Genomic DNA, 21,820 nt, shown 5'->3' with positions numbered 1-21,820 from the left:
TCAAACCCTCTTATGGCTTCCCATTGCTCTTAGGAGAAAATCCCAACATCTCGAAGCCTCTCTCGGATCTAGTTTATTCTACCCTTTGATTTTCTCCAACTACTCTTCCCTCTTTGCTCACTACGCTTCAGCCATGTAAGTCTATTTTCGGTTCTGGAAACCTGCCTAACTTGTTCCTTGTTCCTAATTTGGCCCTTTGCATGTACTGCTCCTTTCACTGGAATGCTCTTCCCTATAGCTATCCAGATGGCCCCTTCCTATCTTTCAGGTCTATCTCACATATCATCTTCTCGTAAATGCCTTCCATGAGCATACAATCTTTAGATTGTAGGCCTCTAGTCACTTCCTATTATCCTGTTTCTTGGCATGTGGTATCTGAAATTATTTTGTCATTTGTTCATTTATCTATTTTCACCACCACCTCTGTAATGTAAATTTCATGACGACAAGAGTTAGTTTCTGTCTTCCTCACAGCTGTATCCTTTGTGAATAGAAGACCGTCTAGCATATCACAGGCACTCGTTAAATATGTGTTGAATGAATGAATGAACTACCTTCAAGCAGTCTGAAAGGAGAACAGCCTGTTCTCTCCTTAAGTATCTCCAGAGAAGAGTCCACCATTTTTCTGAAAATGAATTCTAGCATCCAATAACTTTTAGTTGTCAGAAGAGTCCTCCTAACATCCAGCCAAAATCTTTCCTAAAGCAATTGCTGTCTCTTCTCATTTGGTCCTCAATGGAATCGTTAAATTGCCTTTTTATAGTTGGTGATAAATTGTTACTGGTTCTATTTCCCACACTTCCTAATAGTATTGTGCTCTTCTGATCCTTGTTGAGCTTCTCTGACTCGTTTCATTTGTGAGCCCAATATTGAACACAAATATTACGGCTTGAAATAATGCTTACAGAAGGAAACGTCAGCTTATAAGTACTTACCTTAGAGTAAGCCTTACATCACTCCACCTCTGCCTTCCTCTCTTTTTCTATAGGTTCCACACGTGTTTTCATAACAGCCTTTGGTGAAAATGCTTGGACTTTCTCAAGAATCTCTAGGTTCAAACAAGAAGAAATTATGAAAGAGCTAAAGGGTGCAGCTCCTAGAAAAGCTCCTGAACGTGACTGACCCACCTGTGTTTTGGCCACTCCATGCAAAGCATGTTACAGGCACAAGGTCTGAAATTCCGACGACCCAGAGGAAAGTTGAAAGAATAGCAGTTAAAGCCCACTTTGGTGAGAAGTTATTAAGACTAAAAGTGGACTGGGGGGGTAAATCTCCTCAAAGCTGAGATGAGGACAAAGTAAACAGAACTGCGGGTCCTCTAAACGGCACTGGCCAAGGCTCTCTGTGAGTGGCATTTGGTTTAGTTAGACAGTATAGGCACTGAGGTTAAAATGACAAGCTCTGGAGTCAGGCACACCTAGGTTCAAATCCTGGCTTGCCACTTACCCACTGTGTAAACCTGGGCACCTGACCTTGCCGTTCTAAGCCTCAGCTTCTTCACCTGGAAGCGAGTGCAACGAGAATCCTGCCTCCCTCGTGGAGCTGTGAGAATTAGACAATTTAACTCACGTGTGCCCCTCTATCGGATTATAGGAATTGCTCAAGACGTGTTAGTTACTACTACGAATTCTATGTTCTCTAAATTATTTTTGCGGTTTCAGATTTTATGTTTTAACTCCTCTAATTTTTTTTTAAGTTTTTCTGTTTATTTTCTTACTATTTAAGGACTTGGTCTTGTCTGAACTAAAGGACTTTTTCACACTTGATTCAGGATAGCTGGTGGATCAGAGTATATTGAGACACCAGGTGTGATGATGGCAGCAGCCATCTGCGCTTGTGTAGCTCTCTGGGACCAGGTAAACTCGCATATGGGAAAAAAGGCAACCAAAAGTGTTCAGCACAAGAGCTACTCATAAGTCCCTGAGTGAATGTAGACAAATGAACATAGAAATATCAGTTCCAGGATATGGCCAGAGAGGAACAGAAGACATGATGAGCAAACGAAAAACCATCATCTCTTGAGGTGTGTTCACCAATTTTCTCACAGTCTACGGGTGAATGACCATCCTACTGGGAAGTAAGCGGAAGACACAAAGGGTGAATACCCTATCCTAGCGTATAAGAGCAAGACAAAAAGTTAGACACATAGTCTATTGAGAGAGAACAGTACTCACCTAAAGATATAGCACGAGTCCCAACTTAATTTGCAAGAATTAAAGCTGACACTTGTAAAACCTCATAAAGCGATGGTGGTGGGGAGAGAGAATAAATCCATGTTAGCATTAGGAAAGAAGAAAGAGTATCACTAATCTGTGAGAACTGTTAGGGTGATTTGCAAAGATAAAAAACAGCTAAGGTCCAGCCCAGTAGCGCAGCAGTTAAGTTCACACATTCCACTTTGGTGGCCCAGGGTTCAGTGGTTTAGATCCGGGGTGAGGATGTGGCACTGCTTGGCACGCCATGCTGTGGCAGGCGTCCCACATATAAAGTAGAGGAAGATGGGCACGGATGTTAGCTCAGGGCCAGTCTTCCTCAGCAAAAAGAGGAGGATTGGAAGCAGATGTTAGCTCAGGGCTGATCTTCCTCAAAAAAAATTAAATTAAATTAAAAAAAAGAACATTCTGAAAAAAAAAAAAAAACAGCCAAGAGTACAGAGAGATGGTTGACGTGGGGAGGGAAATAAAAACACGCTAAGGTTATTATCTTGTTTGGGGAAAGGATACAGATACTTATTAACCTTAGCTGTCAATAGAAAAGTATAAATTAAATATACCAGTTTAAAATTTAAGAGTAATCACTAAAGGGGCTGCCCCTGTGGCCGAGTGATGAAGTTCGCGCACTCTGCTTTGGCGGCCCAGGGTTTCGCCGGTTCGGATCCTGGGCGCGGACATGGCACCGCTCATTAGGCCATGCTGAGGCAGCATCCCACATGCCACAACTAGAAGGACTCACAACGAAAATATACAACTATATACTGGGGGGACTTGGGGAGAAAAAGCAGGAAAAAAAAGTAATCACTAAAGAATAGGATTAAGATACATAACTTCTAAACAACTAAAGAGGAAACATGGAGCCAACTTATGAAAGGAGTGATAATGATGATGATGATAATACAACAAGAATTCATAAGTGGATGAGATAACATAAGGTAGGTGGATACATCTAAACATATCAGTAATGACAAAAAAAGTGAGTGAATTAAATCCCTATATGAAATGAAAGACTTTCAGATCATGTTAAAAATAAAAACTCTAATTCATAGCCAAATACTATTCACAATATACATGCCTAAAAAAAGATGAAAAAAAATAGGAAAACAGAAATAAGAAAAAAAATACCAAGCATATGGTCACTAAAAAAAGAAATTTGAAATGTACTAATATAAGGTGAAAATAGATTTTAAGGCTAAAATCATTAAATGAGATAGAAAGAGATATTTCACATTAATAGAAGTTCAAATCATTAAGAAGATATGACTATCACAAAATTTTATGCACATAACTCACAGCTTCAGAATTTATGAAGAAAAAAAGACAGAAATGCAAGGAAAAATTAAAAACTGCATGATCGTTATGAGAGACTTTAACATACTTCTCTAAGAAATTCATAGACTAAGTAAGTTAAGAATACATAGCAGCAGTATGAATTCATGTCTAGCTTAATATAGATACAGGTGGTTAAATGCATTAAATATTTATAGATATGTATGTATACGTGGGTCAGTATACACACATATGTTTCCTTATTCTATAAGCTGAGAGGGCCTAGAAGCAATGAGACTCCAACAGCAGCGAGCACACTCAGCACCCAGATCTTTGTTCTAGTACCCATCCTCCAGTAAAAAGAAGGAGGGACCCTTAGAGAAATGGCTGATCCTAAGACTAGGGCAGGAAATGTACAACATTAAGCCTGGAACATTTTGTACTGCCAGAAAGTAAGGAAGTGCTCAAGAACAAAAACAAAAGCGATAAACAATAGACCCACGTGACGGAGGCGTGCCAAAGGGACACAAGAGCCAACTGAGAGAGGTTCAATGGCCAAAGCTGGAACAATTTGAACAAGAAAATAAACAAAGCCATAGTGAATTATAACTCAAGGTATAAAATAAATATCTATGAATCTTACTGATATAAATAAAATGTGAAACAAATAAATGAATAGATGAAATGAATAAATGAAATGAATAAATAAATAAGTGAAAGGAGACAAATCTCTCATCTAGAAGAATCTCGAATAATTTATGTAGCTACTCCACCCTCGAGGAAGTGAAAGATAGCTCCCCGCTCCTTAAATATGGGCTGCACATAGTGACTTCTTTCCAAAGATTGTACCACGGAAAGGGGGAAAAACAGAGTAACCTTACAGTTGAACACAAATACTACCAGCAAACAGTACCTCAGCCAGGTGGTCAAGGTCGACACAACAGTGATGAGTTACATTAATAGTATGTATTCTTAATATGTGATGAAAATGGCACTTTATCTCTGTGGTCTTCTTCCCAAAACCCACAACTCCAGTCTGATGATGAGAAAAATATCAGATGATTGCCACATGAGCGACATTATATAAAATCCTGACCAATACTTCTCAAGGTCATCAAAAACAAGGAAAGTCTAAGAAACTATTACAGCCAAGAGAAGCCTAAGGAGACATGATGACTAAACATAATGTGGTATCCTGAATGGGATTGTGGAACAGAAAAAAGACATTAGGTAAAAACTAAGGAAATATGAATAATGTGTAAACTTTAGCTAATAATAATATGTCAGTATTGATTGGTTAATTGTAACAAATGTAATATAAACCACACTAATGTAAGATGATAATAATAGAGAAAACTAAGTGTGGGGGTGTATGAGAACCCTCTAAATAATCATTTTTTAATGTAAATCCAAAACTGTTCTAAAATAGAAAATCTATTTTAAAAATAAAGGAATAATAAACTCACGCACAGAAGAACAAAAAATTTGCGTAATACAATTAAGAAGCTTGATCCAGAACTTCCACTTCTATTAGCATGGCAGACTAATATCCTGAGCAACTCTTACATTGAAAAAAATCTAAATATGCTGGATAAAATATATATATATATAAAATATATATATATATATTTTTTAAAGGTTTTATTTTTTCCTTTTTGTCCCCAAAGCCCCCCAGTACATAGTTGTATATTTTAGTTGTGGATCCTTCTAGTTGTGGCATGTGGGACGCCACCTCAACGTGGTCTGACAAGCAGTGCATGTTTGCACCCAGGATTCAAACTGGTAAAACCCTGGGCCATCGAAGCGGAGCATGTGAACTTAACCACTCAGCCACGGGGCTGGATCCTGGATAAAATTTAAAAAAAAAAAATTTTCTTTTCCTTTTTCTCCCCAAAGCACCCCCGTACATAGTTGTATATTCTTCGTTGTGGGTCCTTCTAGCTGTGGCATGTGGGACGCTGCCTCAGTGTGGTTTGATGAGCAGTGCCATGTCCGCGCCCAGGATTCGAACCAATGAAACACTAGGCCGCCTGCAGCGAAGCGCACGAACTTAACCACTCAGCCACGGGGCCAGCTCCTGGATAAAATATTTTTGAAAAAATCTTTTTGAATGAATTTGATGAGCTGACAAGATAATAAGGAACACTCTGAGGCCAAAACAATAGTTAAATAGGTGAAAGCAATAACTCAAAAGGGTAAGTTGAGCATAAAGCCGGATTTTCCTCTGAAGGCATTTGACAAACTTAAACAAACTTGAATTTTGTTTTTCAGGGTTTAATGGGTTATTGAAGAAGAATACATGGCCTGGGGCCCTCCCAAGGTGGGAAGTCTAACAAGAAAGCTCTCTTTCCTTCGTAAAGCCAGGACTACCAAAAGATTATACCTTCCACATAAAAGTAAACTAGAAACAAAAATTGATGCCCTTTTTCCAGACTGAAAGAAAATTTTTCCTGTCTCACACCATAGAAATGGAAAAATTCACCTGAGAATTTCATAGATTCACAGTCTGAATTCACGAGACTCAGGTAGTCCAACAAACCTAAAATCAAAAATTTATTTTAAAGTTTCCCTGTGTTGAAAGGTTTCCTAGATGCCTGACAAAAGCAAAACTAAATCCTTTTATGGAGGACCCACTTTTAACTAGGCCTCAAAGAATTCCTAAACACACACTTCTAAGAAATATAAGCTCACAGTAAAAAATCATAAAACACATAAGAAAACAAAGTATTATGAATGAGAGCCAGAAAGAAAAAACAGAATGAGAAACAGACTTTCAACTCCATTCAGAGAGTTTAGATATTTGGGTTATCAATCACAGAATTCAAAATAAATATTTTAATATACTTTAAAAAATAAAAGAAGAAATAAAAAAGGTGGGTAAGGCTCAAGAGACTACAACAATCACAATAAAGATTGTAAAATAAGTAGATAGAATTTATTGAAATGAAAAATATAATAATTTAAATTTAAAATGTAATGAATAAGTTTAAAAGCAAACTGGAAGCCAAGAAAGACAGTCAGTGAACTGGAAGACAAAGTGTGAAGAAATTACCCAAAATCCAGTTCAGAAAACAAAGCTACAAGAAAGATAAAAGAGAGGTAAGGGAGGGTACAGTGAAAAAGTACTAACATGGACTCAATCATAATTCTAGAAGAAGAGGAGAGAGAGAATGGGCCAGATGCAATATTTGAAGAGAAAAATGGCTGAGAATTTTCTAGAACTAATAAAAAGCATCAAACCACAGATTCAGGAAACAACAAATCACTAGAAGGTTAAGTAAAAAAAAAAAAAAACCCACCCTTAGAAACAGCATAGTGGACCTGTAGAACGCTCAAAGCAAAAATAATATCTTAATAGCAAACAGAAAGAAAGTCACTACTTTCAAAGTTACAATTATTAGACTTTAAGCTGACATTTCAGTAGGAACAATGGAATCCAGAAAACAATAATATCTTTAATATTACCAAATAAAATAACTATAAACCTAGAATGACACAGTCAGTAAAACTGTCTTTCAAAAACAAGAATGAAATAAAAACATTTCAAACAAAAACTGAGAGAGTTTGCCACCACACCACACTAAATGTTGTAATTAAGGTAAAGGAAATGATCTATTTCTTGAGATCACAGATAAAATAATTAGCCAAGAAAGTGGTAGATATGTGGGTGAATCCAAAAAAGCAATGACTAGATGAAACTATAATGATAATGTCTTGTGGAGTTTAGGTAAAACCAGATAGAATTAAAGTGCATGACAATAATAGCATATAAATTGGGAGGAAGATAATTGGAGTCAAAGTTTTCTACAGGTCTTTTATTGTTTAGAGTGGAGTAAAGACACTGATTAACTTTGGACTTTGAAAAGTTGGGTATGGATAATAAAATTTCACGAGTAAACACTAAAAGCATAGAGAGTATATAACTTCCAACTTACTAGAGGGAAATAAGGAATGAAAAAAATATTCAATCACTTTAAAAGAAGACAGGGAAAGATAGAAAAAGATACATAGAGGGGAGGTGGGACAAATAGAAATCACCCAGAAAAATGGCAGCAGGAAATTCAACTATGTCAGAAATCACAATAAATGTAAACGGATTACATTTAAAGTAAAGACAGATTGATTAAAAGTAAGTCTATCTATATAAGGTTTACGAGAGAGACATAAAACACAGTGACACAGAAAATTTTAAAGTAAAATTATGGAAAAAGATATGCCAGGCAGACACTAACAACAACAGCAATTTGCTTAGCTATACTAACGTCAGACAAAATAAACTTAAAGACGAAAAGTCCTACTTGAGATAAAGAAAATCAATTTGTCAGGAAGGTTTAACAATTCTGAACAACATAATTCACAATTTTACCTAATGGACACATCTGGAAGATACACAACATTACAAAGTATATATTCTCTAAGAATTAAAAAATACTTAGAACTGAGTGACATAAATATACCACATATGTGATACAGCTAAAGCAGTACTTAGAAGGGAAGTCATAACCTTAAACGCTTTTGAAGAGAAGATGATCACTATAGGGATGCTTGAGTGTGCCCCCCACATGGCAGTTGGCTTCCCCCAGAGCAAGCGATCCAAAAGTAAGAACAAAATGGCTTGCGACTTAAGAAGTTAGAGAAAGGAAAACATAATAAATCCAAAGAAAGTAAAAGGAAAGAAATAGTAAAGAAAAAATCAGAAAAGAATACTTTACATACATTTACACTTTCTATGTGCTGGACACTGTTCTAAATTCTTAGCACTTTAACTTAAGAAAATCATACAGCAGAGAGGATTAACAAAACTAAAATTTGATTTTTAGAAAAAACTATTAGAATTAAAAAACCTCAGGGCTGGCCCCATGGCATAGTGGTTAATTTCAGCATGCTGTGCTTTGTTGGCCCAGATTCGTGGGTTTGCATCCTGGATGCAGACCTACACCATTCATCAGCCATGCTGTGGCAGGCCTCCCACATATAAAGTAGAGGAAGATGGGCATGAATGTTAGCTCAGGGCCAGTCTTCCTTAGCAAAAAGAGGAGGATTGGCAGTAGTCAGCTCAGGGCTAAACTTCCTCAGCAAAAAAAAAAAACAAACCTCTGGCAAGATTGATCAAGAAAAGAGATAGAAGGGGATCCAAATAGTAATAGTTATAAAAATGAGAACACTATAAATATGATAGATTAAATATATAATAAGCACAAATTATGAAAAAATGTATATCAACAGATTTGGAAACTTGCATGAAATGAACCAGTTGCCAGAAAAAAATATGATTTACTAAGACTGACTCAAAGGTAAATAAAAACCCTGAATGATCCTATAGCCATTAAGTCATTAAAACAATAATTTAAGGGGCTGGCCAGGTGGCATAGTGGTTAAGGTTGCACACGCCACTTCAGCAGCCTGGGGTTCATGGGTTTGGATCCTGGACATGGACCCACACACCGCTCATCAAGCCATGCTGTGGCAGCATCCCACAGACAAAGCAGAGGAAGATTGGTACAGATGTTAGCTCAGGGCCGCTCTTCCTCAAGCAAAAAGAGGAAGATTGGCAACAGGTGTCAGCTCACGGTCAATCTTCCTCATGAAACAAAAACAAAAAAACCCAATATCTTAAAATATTCCCACAAAGAAATCAGGTCCAGATTGTTTCACCAGTGAGTCCTAATGCACATTTCAAGGGCCAAACAATTCCATTTTATATAAACCAATCCAGAGTATAGAAAAGGCTAAACCATTCCCCAACTAATTTTGTGAAGCTAGCGAAATCCTTATACCAAAACTTGATAAAGACTTTATGAGAAAGGAAAATTGCAGGTCACACTCACTCAGTGACATAGATGCAAAAAATCCTAATAAAGTGTTAGAAAACTAAATCTAATAATGTACAAAAATCACAATATGTTATGACCAAGATGGGTTTATTCTAGAAATGCAAACTTGGTTTAATATTAGAAAATCAACCAGTATAACTAATTATATTTGCATATTAAAGAAAGATATTATGTTCATTCACTAGATGGATAAAATTCAACATCAATTTGTAATTTTTAAAAATCTCTTATAGGGGCTGGTCCTGTGGCCAAGTGGTTAAGTTCGCGCGCTCCACTTCAGTGGCCCAGGGTTTCACCGATTTGAATCCTGGGTGCGGACATGGCACTGCTTGTCAAGCCATGCTGAGGCGGCATCCCACATGCCACAACTAGAAGGACCCACAGCTAAAAATACACAACTGTGTACTGGGGGGCTTTGGGGAGAAAAAGGAAAAAATTAAAATCTCTTATAAAACTAGGAATAGATGGGGACTTTCTTAGTCTGACAAATCTACAAAAACTCCCTGTATTAGTTATCTATTACTACATAACAGTTCACCCCAAAGCTTAATGGCTTAACACAATAATAAACATTTGTCTTTTCACATAGTTTCTGTGCGTCAGAAATTCAGGGCAGCTTAGCTGGGTGGTTCTAGCTTAGGGTTTCTCATACAGTTTCAGTGAAGAATGCTGGCCAGTACTGCCATCATCTGAACGCCTGGCTGGGGCTGGAGCATCCTCTTCCAAGATGGCTCACTCATAGAGTTGTCAGTGATGCTGCTTGCTGGCAAGAGGCCTCTTTGCCACATTGGCCCTCCCCTAGGGCTGCTTGAGTATGCTCCCAACACAGCATCTGGCTTCCAAAAAAGAGCAAGGTTGAAACACCAATATCTTTTATAACCTAGAAGTCACATACCATCATTTTCACAATATTCTGTTACACAGGTCAGCCTGATTCAGGGATGGGGTGTGAATGTCATCAGGCAAAGATCATTTGGGGCCGTCTTGGGGACTGGTTATCACAACGCCATATCAAATATCTTATTTCATGGTGAAACAGTCAAATGATTTGCTTTAATTTCATGAACAAGACAAAGGTTGCCACTATCATCACTTCTATTCAACGTTGATCTAAACGTCTTAGCTGAGAAAGAAAAACAACAAAAAGAAACAGAAGGAAGAAACAGTCACTGTTGTCAGATTATATAGATGTAGCAACATAGAAAAGACAAAAGACTATACCACAAAATATTAGAATTAAGGTAAATAATGTTTCTGAATACAAAGCCAATATACAAAAATCAGTTGAATTTTTATACGCCAGTTAGAAAATGCAATTTAAAAAAAAATGATTTCACTTACCGTAGCATAAAAAATATGAAGTAGCTAGCAATAAACCCAACAAAAAAACACAAAAAACTAAACAAAAAAATATATCTAAATTCTTGATGGAGAATATTATAAAACTTTATTGAAAAACATTATAGAAGACCTGAATAAATGGAGGGCTATATCATACCCATTGATTGTAAGATTCAGTGTTGTGAAGATGCCAGTTCTCCCCAAATTGATCTGTAGATCTGATCAATTCCAATCAAGATCCTAGAAGTGTTTTGGGAAGGGGGAAGAATTGACAAAGAGATTCTGAAGAAAAACTAGATGGGAGGACTTGCCACACAAAATATAAAGAATTATTATAAATCTCTACTAATTAAAATGTTATCTTACTGATGTAGAGAGAAAAAAATGTAGCCAATGTGAGGGTGGCCCCATGGCCTAGTGGTTAAGTTCAGCACACTCCACTTTGGTGACCCAGGTTCAGTTCCCAAGCAAATACCTACAACACTTGTCACAGCCAAGTTGTGGCAGCAACCCACATACGAAATAGAGAAAGATTGGCACAGATGTTAGCTCAAGGTGAATCTTCTTCAAGCAGAAAGAAGATTGGCAACAGATGTTTGCTTAGGGCGAATCTTCCTCAGCAAAAGAAAAGAAAAGAATAAATGTAAATTTGACTGATGAAAGAACTGGTAATAAAGAGCAATGGAAAAAGAATAGATATCTTTTACCTAGTTATCCACATAAAAATAAGTAAATTCGACTCCTAACTTACACCATACACAAAAATCAATTCTAAGTGAATCTGGAATCTAAACATAAAAGGCAAACTATAATATTTTTAGAATACAATATCAGAGACTATCTTTACAATCTATGAGTGGGAAAGAACTTCTCAAACAAGACACAAAAGGCACAGGTTGTTAACAACAACAACAACAAAAATAAATTTCATAGAATCTCAGATGTCAACTATTCTATGATGCATCACTATTTTAAGAGAGGAAAAATACTGACAATTGAACTATAGGATAATGCTTTCTTATTACTTAGAATTTTTAATCTTATACTATTAAAAACTTATTTAAATGTAGATTTTATGTGCATGCATAAAAAAGAAAATATGAGGGAAATAAACTGGTTAAAATATTCCCAAGATGTTTTCCTATTCAGAGCCTGAATCTTATGAATAGTTCTTGGCAACAGTCTTGAATTCTGTGTTTTCTACACACCCTTTGTTCCTTAAAGGGTGCCCCATCCTGTCTTCAGGATTTTCTTCCAACCCACTGGCACCCATTTTGCAAATTTTGATATCAACATTTCCTTGATTGACAAAAATGTGTCAACAGAATATTTCAGACAATAGCCAGGACTTATAGTAGTTTTCCACATAGTCTTTAAATACTCTGTTGTTTGAAAAGTCAAAGGATTACAGTTGTCTGGGAAAGAGATCAGGAGTAACAACCAAGTCCCTGTCTGCGTGGGGAATAACAACTACATCACGACTGCTGCCTGGCTGGCAGGGAGTGTAAGATCCATCAATTATAAGAGATGCTGTATTTATTTCCTATGGCCACCATAACAATGACCACAAATGTGGGGCTTAAAACAACACACATTATCTTACACTTCTAGAGCTAGAGTCTGGAATCAGTTTCAATGGGTCAAAACCAAAGTGTAGGCAGGGCCATGGTCCCACCAGAGGCTGTGGGGCAGAATCCATTCGCTTTCCCTTTCTGACTTCTGGAGTTGAATTCCTTAGCTCATGGCCTCTTCCTCCATCTTCAAAGCCAGCAGCATAGCATCTTCAAGTTTTTCTCTACTTCCATTGTCACATTACCTTCTTTCTGTCATTGCAGTCAAATGTCCCTCTGCCTCTGTCTTATAAGGACACCTGTGATTACATTTAGCCCACCCAGATAATCCAGGGAAATCTCACCATCTCAAAATCCTCAATTTAATTACATTTGCAAAGTAACTTTAGCCGTGTAAGGTAACAGTCACAGGTTCCGGCGTTTAGGACCTGGATATCTTTGGGGGGGGGGGGCACTATTCAGCCTACCACAGATGCTAAATTGTGAAAAATGTGCATCTAAAAATTTAATAATATCAATAATCGCTAACCTATATAGCACTTACTCTAATGTGCTAGGTACTATTCCATATATACTTATTTGTTAAATTCAACACCATATAAGAGACTCTCTCTACAACCTAGGGTTAGGGAAGGATTTCTTAAACTAGATAAAAAGGCACAAACCATAAATGATGATGATAATAATAATATGAACAAATTACTATTGATAATAACACTAAATTATTACATTTTAGTAATTATAACATTAAAAGTAAGAATTTCTATAATCAAAAGACACTAGCATAAAGAAAGCAAAAAAAGAACACCACAGGGGCCGGCCCCGTGGTGTAGTGGTTAAGTTCGTGAACTCCCCTTTAGTGGCCCAGGGTTCTCCAGTTCAGATCCCAGGTGTGGACCTATGCACTGCTTATCAAGCCATGCTGTGGCAGGCGTCCCACATATAAAACAGAGGAAGATAGGCACAGATGTTAGCTCAGGGCTAGTCTTCCTCAGTGAAAAAAAGAGGAGGATTGGCAGCAGATGTTAGCTCAGGGCTAATCTTCCTCAAAAAGAAAAAGAAAAGCATACCTCAAACTTGGAGAAGATATTTGCTATGCACATAATTGACAAAGGTTTAAGGTCCACAGTATATAAAGAACTTATATATCATTTAAAGAGGAAAGACAAATAATCCAACAGAAAAAGTAGTTGGAAGACTTAAATGCACACGTCATAAAGTGCCTCACAGAGTGTAAAATGCTAGCTGGAGTGTAAATTGTGAAAATTGCTTTGGAAAATAACTGAACATCATCTTGTAAAGTAGAAGATGCATTAACCATGTGATCACAGAATTCTGCTTTGTAAAGAAGATTGTAAAGAAATTGCTGCTTATGTAAACAGAAGATGTGTATGAGAATGTCATAGCAGCACTGTCACACACTAGCGAAAGATCTGACAAACTCAAATACCATCAACAGTAAAATGGACAAATTGTGAACTATTTATACAATTGAATACTCCATAACACTGAAAATAAATTCATTACAACTCACAGAATAATGATCTGAATAACTGCATAGGTAATTAACAAAATTAAAATTAAAATGAGACACCGGCTCACACTCATTAGATTGAAGAAATTAAAAATATGATTAATACCAAATATAGTGAAGATGTGGAGAAAGAAGAACTCTCATACTGCTGGTGGGAATAGAAATTGGTATGAATACTCTGCAGAAAAATTTGGCAAAATCTGGCAAAGCTAACAAGCACATTTTTTGGATCAACAGTTCCACTTATAGCTATATATTCTATGGAAACTCTGATACCTGACTTCCAGAAAACAAGAATATCTGTGTAAAAAAAAAACCCTAAATAACCACCAAGAGACAATGAGTAAATAAAATTTAGTACATTCATGAAAGGAATGCTACACAGTAGTTTATGAAGAAACTAGGTTACATGTATCTACATGAATAAATACCTAAAAAAGAAAAAAACCAAGGAAGATGTAGAACTACATGACATATGATTGCATTTGTATAAATTTTCATTTATAAACATGCAAAACAATACTATATATTATTTATGAATACATATGTATGTAGTTAAAGCAAAAACATGCATGGGACTTATAAGCACCAAATTCAGAATAATGATATGTCTGGGGAGAGAACAAAGGGAATAGAATTGAGAAGAATGCCAGGGAATTCTGTACCAGGGCTTAGAAAAGGATTAAATTCCTCCAGTTCATTCCAAAAATCTAGCATAATCCTGCTACCAACACCAAACAAGAATGGCATTAAAAAAAGGAAAAGAGGCAGACCAATTTTACCTATGCTCATAGAGGAAATTTGAAGTGACATGCTAGCAAATTAATCCAGCACTGTCAGAATAATAGCACTGTCATAAAATAATACATCACGACCAAGAAAGGTTCATCCCAAGAATCTATGAATGGTTCTAAATTGGGAACTATACTAATGTAATTCACTATATTAACACATTAAAGGAGGAAGATCTATTATCATCTCAATAGATACTACCAAGATAAAGTACTAAGATCAAAACCTATTACAGATTTTTTAAAAATTCAGCAGAAATATTAAGAAAATTTCTCAGTCTGATTAAGGATACTTACCTACACAAAAATCATAGTTAGGGGCTGGACCCATGCATAAGTGCTTAGGTTCATGCGCTCCACTTCAGCAGCCCAGCATTTCCCTGGTTTGGATCCTGGGCATGGACATGGCACTGCTCATCATGCCTTGCTGAGGCGGCGTCCCACATGCCACAACTAGAAGGACCCACAACTAAAATATACAATTGTGTACTGGAGGGATTTGGGGAGAAGAAGAAAAAAAATCATGCTTGATGAAATATTAGAAGCATTTCCACTAAAATAGGATAAGGAGGCCCACTACCACTACTAACATTATATTCAAGGTTAGCCAATGCAATAAAGTAAGAAAAAGAATTGAGAAGCATAAATATCGAAAAGGAAAAGCAATTTGGTGATATCTATCAAAATATTAAGTACATATATCCTCAAGTTTTAGGTGACCTATTGAACATATAGTTTTTCCCTTTCCCTATTGGGACTGCACCCCATTAAAATGATGACAAAGAAATAACATATAAATAAATAAAATTTACAGTGGTGAAAATAATGAGGGAGCCTGTGAGCAAATGAAGGAGTTCAACCAATATTTGGAAGGTAGAGAATGAATAAAGAAAGGATAATGAAGCCAGGAAGAGGAAGCTACTGCCTAAAGTACATGTGCAGGGTGATACAGCCAAGGGCACCGATCAGTTCTTCAGAATCCTGGAGAAGATTTTAACTGGGAAACACCAGATACAAAAGAGGGAATTAGTGAGATGTGGCACTTATTAATTTAAAGTCTGTATACAGAGCAGTCAGCCCATCAACTCCATTCTTCCTCCATCATCCAAGTATCTACCTCTCTGCAAATAAACGAAGAATTCTCCCTAAAATAAATCAAATGGCCTGAGAAAGGGCTCAATATGCAAAATGCAGACTCTGGAATCACAGAACTTTCCAATATCTGATGTGTGGGATTTGACCACCCAAGTGAAAAGGTCCAGAGTTTTAAAATCTGAGATTATACAACATCTGAATAAGAGTACAAGGTTTGCTGGAATTGAATGTTTAAAGTTATACATACCATGTGTTATGGGTTTAATTGTGACACCAAGATGCGTTGAAGTCCTCAGTACCTCAGAATGTGATCTTACTTTGAAATAGGGTCACTGCAGACATAATTAGTTAAGTTAAGATGAGGTCATACTGGAGTAGGGTGGGCTCTTAATCCAGTATGACTGGTGTCTTTAAGAAGAGAAAAGGATGTAGAGACACAGACACACAGGGAGAGTGGCATAGGAGGACAGAGTCAGAGACTGGGGTGGTGAGTCTACCAGCCAAGGAATGCCAAGGATTGCTGGCCATCCCCAGAAGCAAAAAGAAAGTCTTGGAAGAGATTCTTCCTCTGAGCTCCCAAAAAGGAACCAATCCTACCAACACCTTAATTTTGGACTTCTGCCTCCTGAACTGTGAGATAACACATTTCTACTGTTTTAAGCCTCTCAGTCTGGTACTTTGTTACAGCAGCCCTACAAAGCTAATACACAGGACAAATCAGTTTTCTATACCAATTCTTCTTAGTCTTGGCATATTTCTTAGCATCCTTGAAAAGCCAGTGGAAATGGAACAGTAAAATAAAAAGGAATGGGTTAACCAGGACTTCTGAATTACTGATCACTTCCTGCCTAGACTTTCCCTACAAAGAGAAGGAATTCTGAGTCAAAGTCATTACTGTGAAAGAGGATCATTGCCACAAGTCATGTTATTCAACATTAAACTCTCTGTCAGGTATCATAGTCCTTTTTGGTTGTACAAAGACTTAGGCTCAGCTTTGGCCCCTTCCACCCTCTATTATAGGGCTTCTAGATTCTCTAAGTCATCTACTTTAGAAAGCATTTTGCTATCCCATGCTTCTCCTTTCTGCTCTCGGTATTCTTATTTTTGAAAAATAAATACACGGACTGTTTAGGAGACACTGAGAAGCTGGACTTGACAGAGGTACTATTTTCTCCCTGTCACTCTCTCACTCATCCAAATTCCCAGAGAAGGATACTTGACTGGCTCAGCTGGGATAGTACCAGCCTACACATGACATTTGTGGTGGGGGTGGGGAAAGGCTGCCATTTGGTACAAAATTGTCGCTGGAGGACCCCCATTGGATAGGTCTATCTGCCCATTGGAGATAGACCATAAAAGCAATCATTATGAGCTGGATAGATAGACACTCCAAAAGTGTTGTACTAAAGCTATTGTTTATAATAATTCAATAAATATCCTTGAATATACATCCTGATAAATATTATCTGATTACTCCCTTATGACAAATTCCTAAAGGTGGAATTATTGGGTCAAAATGTGTTAATATGATCAAAGTTTTAAATTCATGTTATCAAATTGCTCTCCAAAGCATTGGATTAAGTCATGCTCCTACCAGCGGTATATAAAATGACCATTTGACAAAATACAATATCTTTGTCAATATCAGTTCTCATTTTTCTAAACCTTTGCCAATTTGATAAATGAAGGTGATGTCTCATTGTTTTAATCTGTCTTTTACAATCAGTAAAGCTGAATATTTTCATCTGCATTTTGGATGTTTTTATTTCTGCATTTATTGAAGACCCTATCCATATGAATTAGCCATTTTTAAATAGGGCTATTTTTTCATCCTAATGGTTAATAATAGCTCTTTATATATTACAGAAATTCACTTTTTAACATATATGTCGAAAATATTTCTATTAGTATTTTTATTTTGTGTATAGAGGGGGTTTTTTTTGATACCTGGTTAAATCTAAAAAGATGCTTTTGCCTAAATATTAATTGTCCTCAGATCAACTTTAATAGATTTTTAAAAATACTATGGAGAACAATAGATTAGACATTAACAAATGAACCTTGAATACTTAATGAGTATGAAGTGCCAAGCAAATATTCAGTCATAGCAGCCTCTGTTATCCTAAATAGCCATCCAATCCATGCTCTTTTATTCACTACTATAGTTCAGCCTTTGTCTTTTCTCACCTGGATTTCTGCAACTGGTCCTAAATTGTCTCTGCATCTAGTCTCATCTAAGCCACCTTTCATCACTGCCAAAAAATAATCCTTCCGATATACAAATTTTATGGCACACATCTGCTTAACCCCCTTTGATGGGTTAAACTGCCTTCATGATCAAGTCCAACCTCCTTAGCACAAGCCCTTCCCACTGGCATCCTACTTAATTTCTCTGGTCTGCCTTCTATTTCCACATCACACACACTCCAGCCACAACCGACTGATTATAGTTCTTCACATGCACCCTGTTGCTTCACAGACTTGAAATGTCTTCTGTTTTTCCTTCTATTTGGATTCGCCTTCCTCTCTGTCACTATTGGCGAACTCTTACTCACTTTTTTAGACTCAGCCAAGTCTTTGCATCTTCTCCCTCTCTCCCTGCTCCTTTAGGTACACGGCCTCTATGCTTTCATAGCACTCCACACATATCTCTTCCTTAGCACTGCTGAGTGTTTACTAGTCTGTTTCTTCCGGAAGACTATAAACGTGGTGGCAGCCTCCTCCATCACTATAATTCAGGGGCTTACACAGGGCCTGACACATCATAAACCATTAAGTTTTTACCAATTAAGTATAAAGACAAATTAACATTTCAATATTTTCTCAGGAAAAAGTACAACAAAGCAAATGTGCCGCTATCAAAGATTTAAATAGGGGTTCAACAATATAGCAGAGTGTCAGGACATTAACAACGATAATTTAAAAGAATAGTGTCACTTAGAGTATTGGGTATATTGCTTTTCTGCCCTGTGCCTTAATTTCCACATTTTTAGGTCTAAAAGAATGTTATCAAGCAAATATCTTCAGAAGATAAACTTGGGTAGAAGATCAAGAAATTTGATTGTAAAATGCTACAATACATCAGTTGCTGATATAAAATTCCAGGAGAACAAAGAATACTTTCTTTTCAAATATCTACAATGTTAAAAGTTATTGAATAATGTAATATAGTTCATTTTTAGAGGAACAATGCAAATGTAGTTCATTTTTACATGGAACCCTTGATTTGAGGACACTGAGAGGAAACGTCAGACCTGGGATTTGGAGAAGATGGGACGAGATTAAAAAGGTTATTTAAACTTCAAAGTCGCTAAGAGACTAGAGCTTAATGTTCTCATAGCAAAAAAGAAATGATGATTCTGTGAGAGATGATCACGGTGGTAATCATACTGCCATGTATCAAATCACACGTTGTACATCTTAAACTTATACAACATGATGTCAGCTATATCTCAATTTTTAAAAAAGGTTATAAAGTTGAAAACAAATGCAAAGCCCTGTGGAAATCATACTTTTATGTATAATCCCTTGTATCTACAACATCAAGATATTCTATTCTCCGTATCAAAGTGACTAAAACAGCAATACTTAAATCCAAATAGAAATAAATTAAAAAGTTGTCAATTCCTTTGCTAGATTGAAAACAACCCAAATATTCAGCAAAATAAAATTGCTGACAATTTATATACCTGACAATTTATACTATCCTGCTCTTTAAAAAATAAAAGAGAGAGATCTTTAGGCCCTAAAGTAGAAAACTGTATAATATGTTATTAAATGAAAAAAGCAATTTGCAAAATATAATCCATATAATCTCATTTTTGTGAAAAATGTTTATATACATATTTATATTGATAGGCATATATTTAAAAACCTGAAAGGCCATCTAAAACTTAACAATAGTTATCTTGGAGGGGGGAGAGGGAGACGGTCATGACAGGGGAGTGTGCTCTGCTTTATATATTGCTGTTAGGGTGAAGTTTTCACAATGAGAATGCATTAATTTTGTACAAAACAATAAAGGTATAAATTTTTCCTTTGGGGAAAAAAATCTAAAGCAGTGGGAGAAACTTGTTTAAAATTAGCTCTCCCTTTGCACATAAAAATCACCCAGGTCTGGCAGCTGGTCCTGTGGCCTAGTGGTTAAGTTTGGCATGCTCCACGTGGGTGGCCGAAGTTTGCAGATTCACATCCTGGATGGGAAACTACACTACTGATTAGCCATGCTGTGACAGCAACCCACACATAAAAAAGTGGAGGAAGATTGGCACAGTTGTTAGCTTAGGGCTAATTTTCCTCCAGCAAAAAAAGAGGAGGATTGGCAACAGATGTTAGCTCAGCGCAAATCTTCCTCAGAATGAATAAATAAATAAATACATAAAATAAAATCACCCAAGTCTGTTTTCCCTCCTACAAGATTTTCCATCCCTTGGGAATTCCCTAGTCAAGTAAATGGAAAGAACCCTGTCCGCTATTGTTGTCAGGGAAGAGATCAAGATTGAAACCCAGGAGTCATTGCTCCTTACCTCCCTAGGACTTGACTCTGGATCTTAAGTAGACTCTGCTGCTCCGTTTCTGAATGATGAAAGAGTGTAGGACCTGCAAAACGTACAAATTTTCAGTTATAAGATGAATAATTTCTGGAGATCTAACATACAGCATAGTGACGATAGTTAATAATACTGTATTGTATACTTGAAATTTGCTAAGCGAGTAGATCTTAAGTGTTCTCACCACACACACACACACACACACACACACACACACACACACGGTAACCATGAGAAGTGATGGATGTGTGTATCAACTTGATGTGGTAATCATTTCACAAGATATATGTATATCAAACCTCCAAGTTGTACACCTAAAATATGTACAATTTTTATTTGTCAGTTCTACCTCAATAAAGCTAGGGGAATCAAAGAGAGAGTGAAGAACCTAAAGTTGTTTGTACAAGGGCCAAAACTGACCAAGCTCATCTCACAATAAGGAATTCCCAATGAAGGCCTGGTCTGGACGATTCCAGGTGGACAACAAAGTCACCTGGTGAAAATACTCAGGAAGAGAAGAGTCCTAAATCATCTGGTCTGAATAATCTAGATGATGAGTTAGTATAATAATTTCTTTATTTTTCAGTTCAGTTTGCGAGTGTAGATCTTGCCAGAGAGGGTTTTGAAGCAAGAGAAATAGGATAAAGGGAAGAAAACAGACAATTGTCTCTGGTGGGCCCTGAGGAAAGGTGACATGGATGCTAAAGTAGAAGACGTGGCCATGTGGAAGTAAGTTGGGGGCCCTTTGAGGACCCCTGCACTGTGACTGAGGTGACCCTTCCTCCCTAGTGGAACAGAAGGAACAGCAACTCAGAGATGTCTGAGCAAGAAGCTTGGGCGCCCTACTGGCTTCACCACCTGAGTTAAAGAGGGTAAGGATTTGTCTGCCTACTGAAATCTCATCCCTTCTTTAAAGCTCAAATGCTACCTTCTTCAGAAAACCTTCCCAAATTAAGCCTATATGATTTATAGTCAGTTGGTAGCAATTTAATACCTTATTAAATTACATTCTTATATTATCACTTTGCTAGATTGTAAATGTCTTTAGGGTGGACTTCATGGTTTGGTTTTTAAAAATGTCCACAACCCCCAGGGTAGGTTTGAGAATGTAATAGGTGTTCCACAAGTAAGTGTTTGATGGAAAAATTGAAAGGAAGAAACCATCAGGCTCCCTAACGTTTCCTAAGCTTCTTTCTAACTTAGAGAGAGAATACCAGAGACAATTGGATCGTATGCCCGCATTCTCAGATCAGAGGGCTGAGGTTCACCCACACAGTACATGGTATGTTTTTCTCTAAAGAATGCTATCCTGAATGTAAATTAAGTCTCAAAGCCCGCAAAGGACAACCCGGAAAGCACAGTCCCTTCTAAATCCCCTTGGGGACCAGGCTCTCCTGGTGTCTGTGTCTGTGTGAGTATACGTGGGTGGGGGAGGTGGTGGTGGGGTGGGAGGGCATAGGAAGAGGGAGGAGAGAGACTCAAGCAGTGATTGTGTGGAGGGGATTTGCTATGTCTCTTTTCCTCCCCCTCTTCTTTCTTTGTCCTCTTTCTCCGTGTTCCTCTCTTTGTCCCCTTTTCCTCGTCCCCTTCTTCTGCATTTGTCTGGGAGGATCCTGGAGTGT

The 21,820-nt window shown here is 37.1% G+C and overlaps 1 long non-coding RNA gene across 2 annotated transcripts in view; it reads right to left on the bottom strand.

Annotated features, from left to right (window-relative positions):
- Nucleotides 1-21,820, bottom strand: part of LOC138915694 (uncharacterized) — a 53,756-nt gene that overhangs the window by 9,548 nt on the left and 22,388 nt on the right. For both annotated transcript variants that reach the window (XR_011421814.1, XR_011421811.1), the window contains 2 exons: nucleotides 20,175-20,247; nucleotides 936-1,048 (listed from right to left, as the gene is read on the bottom strand). This is a non-coding gene — a long non-coding RNA (uncharacterized lncRNA). The remainder of the gene's footprint in view (nucleotides 1-935; nucleotides 1,049-20,174; nucleotides 20,248-21,820) is intronic.

Source organism: Equus caballus, chromosome 1, assembly GCF_041296265.1.
Source record: "Equus caballus isolate H_3958 breed thoroughbred chromosome 1, TB-T2T, whole genome shotgun sequence".
Classification (NCBI taxonomy): domain Eukaryota; kingdom Metazoa; phylum Chordata; class Mammalia; order Perissodactyla; family Equidae; genus Equus; species Equus caballus.
The sequence above is the reverse complement of the archived record's forward strand: the minus strand, read 5'-3'. Positions and strand labels throughout refer to the sequence as shown.